Source organism: Panthera pardus, unplaced genomic scaffold, assembly GCF_024362965.1.
Source record: "Panthera pardus isolate Hobbes unplaced genomic scaffold, ASM2436296v1 HiC_scaffold_8, whole genome shotgun sequence".
In the NCBI taxonomy this organism is placed as follows: Eukaryota; Metazoa; Chordata; class Mammalia; order Carnivora; family Felidae; genus Panthera; species Panthera pardus.
This window is the reverse complement of record NW_026527013.1, coordinates 5,431,252-5,440,097: the sequence shown is the minus strand read 5'-3', so window position 1 is coordinate 5,440,097 and position 8,846 is coordinate 5,431,252. Positions and strand designations below refer to the sequence as shown.

The 8,846-nt window shown below is 55.6% G+C and overlaps 1 long non-coding RNA gene across 14 annotated transcripts in view; it reads left to right on the top strand.

Annotated features, from left to right (window-relative positions):
- Positions 1–8,846, top strand: part of LOC109254226 (uncharacterized) — a 62,615-nt gene that overhangs the window by 49,054 nt on the left and 4,715 nt on the right. For 11 of the 14 annotated variants that reach the window (XR_008420330.1, XR_008420319.1, XR_008420324.1 and 8 more), the window contains 3 exons: positions 744–926; positions 2,224–2,320; positions 2,945–4,883. This is a non-coding gene — a long non-coding RNA (uncharacterized LOC109254226). Of the gene's footprint in view, positions 1–743; positions 927–2,223; positions 2,321–2,565; positions 2,662–2,944; positions 4,884–5,560; positions 6,272–8,846 lie in introns of those variants that run through there. The other 3 variants (XR_008420322.1, XR_008420327.1, XR_008420329.1) reach the window with 3 other exon arrangements.

Sequence of the window (8,846 nt, the reverse complement as noted above, 5' to 3'; positions counted from 1 at the left end):
TAAGCCGCTCCCACATCCCCCAATGTCCTGGTCTCAAGGATTGATTGGGGGATGGGCTTGCCCAGGCTTTTGCAGAGAATCCTGGGAAACAGACTTTTGAGCACTCATTGAGCACCATGTTGTGCCAGGTGGTGGTCCAGGTACCAGGGACACACGGTCAGGAACAACAACATGGCACCCTCACTGAGGTCACCATTCTGCCTCTTCTGCCTGATAGTGCCGTGGCCACTCCACCTTGTTCTTGAAGTTTCGGCTCTAATGTCACCCCCCCCCCCCCCCCACCGCTAGTGAGGCCAGCTCCTCCCCCACCCCCACCCCCCCACTTCAAGATTACATCCACACCTTCTCTTCCCTTCCCTGGTTTAGTTTACTCCAGAGTCACTGCCTGACATTGTGGAATACACATTGTCATTGGTTCTCTCTCCTTGACCAGAATGTCAGCTCTGAGGGAAGAGCATTTCGTCTGTGTGGCCCACAGCAGTGTCCCCAGTGCCTAGAACAGGGTCTGGCACTCAGGCACTGCTCAGGATCAGAATAAACAGGGAGCCAGCCAAAGGCTCCCGGTGCAGGTGGCATGGACGTTTGCGGTTTGAATGTTAAGAAGGAGGCTCAGGGGGTTGAAGGCGTCCTAGGAGGGAAACACAGCAAGTGCAAAGGCTGCTAGGGCCAAGCACATTCTCTTTTGACTTAAACCAGCTTGGACTGACTCAAAAAACAATTTTTTTTTTTTTTCCCTGACTTAGAACCTTTAGAATGCAGAGCGCTGTAGTGCGCCGGGAAGGGTGCAGTACTCAGCACTGCCACAGGAGGGCCTGCCGGAATCGGGACGCTGTGCGGGGGGACTGGGGACATCGGAAATGAGGTTGTGACACGATGCTGGAGCGCTTGCTTTGAGGCCTGTTTTAAGTTCACATCAGCCCAGTGAGGTAGGCACTGTCATCATCCCCATGTCCCAAATTTGAAAACTGAGGCACAGAAAGGCTGAGTAACTTGCTCAAGGGTTGCTCAGCTCCCGGTGGTAGAACCGGAAAAGAACAACCAAGATGAGCCATGCAGAGGGAAGGCAGGGTGGCCCTGGGATCGTTGCGCTGAGGGTGGAGGGACCCCTTTCCCAGGGGCTGGAGCCCCCATCTCTAGCCCCTCCGCTAGACGTTTTCCCAGTTGTGGAGTTGGTGTCCCCTTAAATATTGAGATGAATTTCGCTTCCCCCAGGTCAGGTGAAATTGACATCCCCCCCCATCTCTCCCACTTAGGGGGTCAGGGAGGACGCCCTGCGGTGGGGGAAGCCACGTTTAATGGCAGTTTGGAGGGATGAGTAGGAGTCAGGCAGTGGGAGAGGTGAGGAAGAGAGTTTCAGGGCCATGCCGTATTTCCCTGGGATTCCTCCCATGTCTTGAGTGAATATTTGCTCAAACTCTGCGAGGCAGGGCAGAGGGGGGAAAGACACTGTGTCTGGTCGCTTATGTGTGGAATCTAAAAAAACCAAACTCGTAGAAGCAGACACAAGAATGGTGGTTACCAGGGGCACCTGGGTGGCTTAGTCGGTCGAGCGTCTGACTCTTGATTTCGGCTCAGGTCATGATCTCCTGATTCTGGGGTTCGAGCCCCGCATCAGGCTCTGTGCGCTCTCTCTCTCTCAAAATAAATGAACTTAAAAAAAAAAAAGAATAGTGATTACCAGGGGTTGTGGGGTGGGGGCGACGGGGAGATGTTGGTCAAAGGACACCAAATCCAGTTAGAGAGTCAGTTCTTTGGATCTAACGTTCGGCGTGGTGACTATAGTTAACAACGCAGTATTATATTCTTCAAAGAAATGCTAACTGCCTGCGGGTGCTAACGGGACTGTCGCGTTTAAGTGCACCGGATCCGTACATCGTATGCCTTAAATTTACACGGTGTTGTACATCAATTATATTTCAATAAAACTGGGGAGAAAAGGTAAAACAAAAACCCAACCCCCGCCCAGCAAATGCAACGCGGGCCTCCCACCCTCCCTCTCCAGGGCCCTGAGGATTCCTCCCTCCCGCCCCCACCCCTTGGCCCCCATTCTAGCACAGGGCACAGAAGGGTCTCCGATTCCCCCCCTCCCCCGCCCCCCAGCTTTGGGGCCTGCTGTTGGGAACATCACTCTTGATCTCAGAGGGATGGTCTGAGGGCTGGCCTCAGTTTCCCTTTTGCTGCTGGGCCAGACGAGCCTCAGCCGTCCCCCTGTGCCCCTCCCAGAGCACACGGCCAGCGACTTTTCCTCCAGCCCGGCACTTTGTGACATAGACTTCAAATGTGGCGCCTTTCTTGTCCTGCCCCACCCCGACGCGTCCAGGTGAGTGGCTGGCCTCCAGCCTTTTGCTCTTTCAGGCGCCATGGCCACCTCAGAGGTCTCGGGGGTGCCTGGCAGAGGATCAATAAAATCCCCCCTCACCCTCAAGTGAGAAACCCCAGTGGGTTGTGACCTCCTAACATTTTGTCCGTGTGTATGTGACGGGGGTGGTGAGTGAGCAGGGGGCTCTCAGGCTGGGGATGTGGCTTCGGCAAAGCCAAAGTTGGCTTCATGGGTTCTTCTTCTAGAACAAGCTGTCTCTTAGCATTGGGGATCATCTCCCATTCCCCGGGGGAAGTCATGCCCAGATGGAATGGCACCCCGCCTTCTCCAGGGCGGCCCAGGTCTGGCAGAGGGGGCCCGAGTGTCAACTGGGGAGAGCCAGGTGGGACGGGGGCACCTAGGATGGGTGGGGTCCAGCTGGAGAGAGAAGCAGATGTGGGGGAAGTCCCAGGGGGTGAGGCTTCTGCTCCAGAGGATGGGCCAAGGGGTGGCATCCAGGGGACACCAAGACCCCAAGGGACGCCTGGTCCCTGGGCTTCTGCTGGGCCCCACCAGGGTTGCATCCTGAGCCCTAAGGAGCAGAGAGATGTCTTCTAGAAAGCAAACGTGTTCTCTGGCCCTTAGACCCTGCGAATACTGGGATGTGTCAACGGGACTGTGGATCTGAAGAACAGAATGCCGGTGATCCCCAGGAGGGTCTGAAGGTTAACGGGGGACTGGAGAGATGAAGCCAGGAGCCTCCCGCCTCCTGCTGTGTGTCCCTGGCAAGTTGCTTGGCCTCTCTGAGCCTCGTTTCGTGCATCTGTTGAGTGTGAATGCAAATACTGGCCCCCAATAGGTGCTTAGCTCCCGGCTGTTGGACGAGAGGCTGGGAGAGGTGTTGCAGGTGGAGTCTCGGCGGGCAGGGGAACCGCTCAAGACCAATTCTGTTGCTCTCTTCTTGGCCAGGACATGTAGCACACAGTAGGTGCCTCATAAAACCTTGCCGACCTGTTCGGGTCCAAGACTCCTCAATCTAAGGCTTCCTTTTCCCTTTTCTTTAAAAAAATTTTTTTTCTAAATGTTTATTTTTGAGACAGAGAGAGACAGAGCATGAACGGGGGAGGGTCAGAGAGGGGGAGACGCAGAATCTGAAGCAGGTTCCAGGCTCTGAGCTGTCAGCACAGAGCCCGACGCGGGGCTTGAACCCACGGACCGCGAGATCATGACCTGAGCCGATGTTGGAGGCTCAACCGACTGAGCCACCCAGGCTCCCCTCCTTTTCCCTTTTCACTTGTCTTCCAGCCTCACCTGTGCCTCCCTGGTGGGGCCACCGGGCAGGCAGGCACACTCAGTGCTGAAGTGTAGATTCTGAAGCCTGGGTTCAAGTCCTGACTTGGCACACAGTAGGTGCCACAGAACCACATTGCCATAACACTGATTCGTACTGTTAGCGTGGGTTTCAGGCTCCAGATTCTTCTGGGGGCCGCAGCAAGCAGACCTCTCCATGCCGATCAGCCCCTGCCCCATCCCAAAGTGTGGGGTCAAGGCAGAGGTTTCAGCCCGGGGCACTTTGTCCCCCCCGCCCCCCCCCCCAACCCCCCCCAGGGGACATCTGGCAATGTCTGGAGACATTTTTGGTTGTCATGCCTGGGGGAGGTGATACAGGCATCTGGCGGGTAGAGGCTAAGGGGGTGCTAAGCGCCCTACAGTGCCCGGGACCTTGTCCATCACAGACATGATCTGGCCCCAAATGCAAACAGTTTGGAGGTGGAGACTCTCTGGGTTAAGGAGCAGGTGCTCAGAATTACTCCCCCTACTGCCTGGCCCAGGGCGGGTGGCCTTTCCCTCCGAACGTGTGTCCCTGTCTGCAAAATGGGGGAGAATGTATCAGTTGCACAGGACTCTTGGGACGATTAAGTGCGTTAAGGATGTAAAGGGTTTAGGACATGACCTGGCTCACAGGAAGTGCTGTCAGTGTGGACGAGTTACTATTAGCTACAGGAGGACGATGATGGCAGGGGTCGCATGTGTCTTCGGCCCCTCTGCCCTCTGATTTCTGAACTGGCTCCTGGAACAGCCAGCTCTTGTTTGCCCGGACCCCAGTGGCCCCGTAGCCAAGCAGGTTCACCTCTGAAGCCAGAACAGACAGTGTTCAGCTCACCACGGCTGGAGAAAACGTCCCCCAAGCCCGTCCGCTCAGGGAGGTGCGTGGAGCTGAGTCGCCCACGCTCAGGCATTGGAGAAACAGAATTTGATATAAATAACTCATCTTAACCTTTGCTCCGAGCCCTCATTCAGCTATGGATGGGGGAGGGCGGGAGAGAAACCATAATCGCAGTGGATTCAGGGTCCCCCGTTCCCACCCAGGAGGTGAGCTGAGAGAAGGGTCAGGACGCAGGCAGTCTGCGTTAGAACCTGGCTTTACCGGGGCGCCTGGGTGGCTCAGTCGGTTGAGCGGCCGACTTCGGCTCAGGTCATGACCTCACTGTTTGTGAGTTTGAGCCCCGCATCGGGCTCTGTGCTGACAGCTCGGAGCCCGGAGCCTGCTTCGGATTCTGTGTCTCCCTCTCTCTCTGCCCCTTCCCCCACTCATGCTCTGTCTCTCTCTCTCTCTCTGTCTCAGAAATAAATAAACATTAAAAAAATAAAAATAAAAAAAAAAGAACCTGGCTTTGCCATTTACAAGCTGTGTGACCTTAGGACAATTACTTAACCTCTCTGAACACAGGGACAGTAATAGTGCTCACCTTATAAAGGGGTTGTTATGAGAACGAAATGGTCAATGTGTATAAAGCGCTTAGAACAGGGCTTGAAACCCTGTGAGCGCACTCGAAAGCGAGTGAATGTGATGAGGATGAGGAGGAGGCCGACGACTCCAGCTTGGGGGATGACTGACTGATCCGGGGTCTCTCCCCCTTCGCACTACTCACACTGTGAGCTGCAGAGGCCTTGGTTGTAGGGGGCTGTCCTGTGCATTATAGGATGCTTAGCAGTGTCTCTGGCCTCTACCCACCAGATGCCAGCAGCACCCCCAATCCTGCCAATCAAAACCGTCTCCAGACATTGCCCAATGTCCCCTGGGGTGGGGAGCAGAATTGATTGGGTGACAGCGGCTGGCCCTGATCCTGGGTTGTCTTCTGTCCCTGCTGGCATCTGCTGGGATGAGCCTGGTCCTTCCTAGCCCACCACTGTTACCTGACTCGCAAAAGCCTTTTATTCCCCCCCGCCTTTTTTTAATTTTAATTTTAATTTTTGCAGAGACCGTCTCTCTCTAAGACAGCAGAATTTAACTCCCTGTCCCAGGACCGCACAACTGCTAAGTGGTGACCCGTGATTCCAGTCCCCACCCGTCTGCCCTCCTGGTGTCAGGAATGATGCATGGGCATGTCCATCACCGTCCACAGAGCGTCGTGTCCACTAAAGGCTAACTCCCGTCATTGGTCTTTATAGTGTAACCACACTGTGGGCCGACAATGCCCGTGACGTCTCCACTGTGACTCTGTTGATGGGCACAGTGGCTCCCATCGTGGCCAGGGGGAAGGAGCAGGAGACATGACTCTGGGGGGGGTGTTTGAGGTCTTCGGTGGAGGACCGGGGCTTTGGTCAGAGAGCAAGGAGCAGGGTGGTGGCAGTGAGGGCTGAGTTCCCCTTCCAGGCCCTCGGGGACATTTCTGGTCTCTGAGGGTGGCATGCAAGGTCCTCAGGCCTGGCTTGTGTCCCCCTTGTCCCCTCCCTCCCTCCAGTCAAACTGACTCACTCCCTCTGCAGCCTGACTGCCCCCTGGCCCCTCTGGGCTCTCACAGTGGGCATTTAATTGGGGCCTTGGATGTTCAGGGCATGCTCTGTGGAACCCCGGCCAAACCAGGGATTAAGCAAAGCTAAATGGGGTTGTTCCTTGCAGGCCTTCCCAGAGGTTTTCATTTGCTCATGTGTTTTGCACAGCTTTCTGGAATGCATCTGCCCCCTTGACGTTTCTTGCCCTCTGGAGCACTTTTTGGGGTGCTAGGGGTTCCTGGAACAGATAAAGGAAACGCTGCCTTAACCCTAAGGGGAAACTCGAATGGTGCAATTTCAGGCTGAGGCTCCTGGCCAAGCCTCAAAGGTTTCCTCCTCCTCCTCTTCCCAGGACCATGGCTCTCTGGGGTGGCCCAGTGGGGTAGCAAACTCTGGGCAGCCAAATTAGGAGCTCAGGATGAGGCTGGATGGGGGTCACCCCGGGCTGGCTGATGGGGGCTTGGGGGGGCGGGGTTCCTGGACTGGAAAACGTCCCTCCCCTCGCTCTCTGGGGGGTTCTCAAGGAGGGGGCGTGTCTTCTGGGAAGGCTCACGGAGTCCCCTGGGACGAAGCCCAGAGTTTAGCTCAGGGGAGAAACATCTGATCACCCCTGGGGCCCAAGTCCAGGGTCACAGTGAGAAGCTGAAGATTGGCCCCCTTCTTCCGAAACTAACATGTGGTGCTGGCCTGGCTTCCCCTCCGTCTAGCTGCCGGGCCTCTCTGCCCAGCCCCCTCCTGCCACAGCCCTGCCCCAGCGTGTCAGACCCACCGATCTTTCCTCTTCCTCCTCCTCTGGCCACCCACTCCGGCCTCTCCTGCTGCCTCTGGTTGTGAGCACCCTGGGGACTTGGCCACTTCAGGCCTCGGCCCCGCGTGTCCCTGATGGGCACAGGCCACCAAGGCCCAGGGAAGTGGAGGCAGATGCGAGCTGGGCCGGCCTCTCCTGCTGTGTGCTTGTTATCACGACTGCTGTCAGTTGGTATTGCCAATGGGGGACAGGGAAACCGGGACGAAATGGAGAAAGAGGAGACACGTGGTCTCCGGGACACCTTGACCTCGGCCCCCGGCCACTCTCTCTTCTCTTCCTCCTCTGGCTGCACCTGCTGGTACCACGGGGAAAAGCTTCCCAAACTGCTGAGGACGGTTCCCTGCCTCGGCTGCCTGCCCTGGGGAGCGGCTGAGCCACTCTTATCTCCCCTGTGTCCCTGACGAGCCCCCACCGCTGCCCTGGTTCTCCCCAGGCCTAAGTTCCCCTCCGAGTCTGCAGGGCGGGGCTGGTGGGTTTGGGAGGAAGGAGAGGAGTGGGGAGGGCGCAGCAGGACAGAGGTGGGGAGGCCAGGCTGGCTGCAGCCGAGGGCTCAGGAGTACAGTAGCTGCAGTCAGGCCGGCAAGAGGGAACAATGACAGATTCCTGCTTTGTTTCCAGTTGTGGTAAAATGGTAACATGAAATTTACCATTTTAACCCTTCTTTTCTTTAAAAAAAAATGCTTCTTTTTGAGGCAGAGAGAGAGGGAGAGAGAATGAAAATGACTGCGGGAGGGGCAGAGAGAGAAGGAGAGAGAGGATCCCAAGCAGGCTCCATGCTGTCAGCACAGAGCCTGACGCGGGGCTCGAGCCCATGAACCGTGAGATCAAGACCTGAGCCGAAATCAAGAGTCAGACGCTTAACGGACTGAGCCACGCAGGCTCCCCACATTTTAAAAAAATGTTTATTTACTTTTGAGAGGGAAAGAGAGAGGGAGGGAGGGGCAGAGACAGAGGGAAAGAGAGAATCCGCCCTGACAGTGCAGAGCCCCACAAGGGGCTCGAACTCACGAACCATGAGATCATAACCCGAGCCCCTATCAAGAGTCAGACGCTTAACTGACTGAGCGCCCCAGCGCCCCAGGTGCCCCACATTTTAACCGTTCCTAAGTGCACAGCTCAGTGGCATTAAGCAATTCATAATGTCGTGCAGCCGTCCGCCCCATCCATCTCCAGAACTTTCTCATCTCCCCAAACCGAGACTCCGTGCCCCCGAAACGCTCACTCCCCACCCCTGGTTCGCACTACTCTCTGTCTCTGTGGACGGGACCCCTCTGGGGACCTCACGTAAGGGAGGAATCGTGCAGTATCTGTCCTTGTATGTCTGGCTTCTCTTACTTTACGTGTCTCCAAAGCTCAGCCACGTTGTAGCATGGATAAGCACGTGACAATTTTTAAGGCTGGATGGACGGACCACACTGTGTCTGTCCGTGGATCCGTCGATGGACCTTTTGGCCGGTGTGAACGCTGCTGTCGTGAACAAGTATCTGTTCGCTCACCTGTCGTGTACAGAGATCCCTGCTTTCAACCCCTTTGGGTAGATGGATACCCAGCAGTGGAACTCATGGGCCCTATGGTGGCTCCGGTGTGATTCTCTGAAGGGCTGCTGAACGGTTTTCCACAGCAGCTGCTCCAATTCACCGTCTCACCAGCCGAGCACGGGGCTCCGGTCTCTCCACATCTTGGCCAGCGCCTGGTATGTTCCTTTTTTTTTTTTTTTTTTTTAACATTAATGATCATGTTCCAGGAGAATTAAAGGCAGAATTCTTTTTTATTTATGTTAATCAATAATCAATCAATCAATCAATTTAAAGTAAGCTCTATGCGGGGCTGGAACTCACAACTCTAAGATCGAGAGTTGCAAGCTTCACCAATGGAGCCAAATGGGTGCCCCTCTCTTTGCTTTTTTTTTTTTTTAAGTTTATTTATTTATTTTGAGAGCGAGAGGAAGCATGAGTGGAGGAG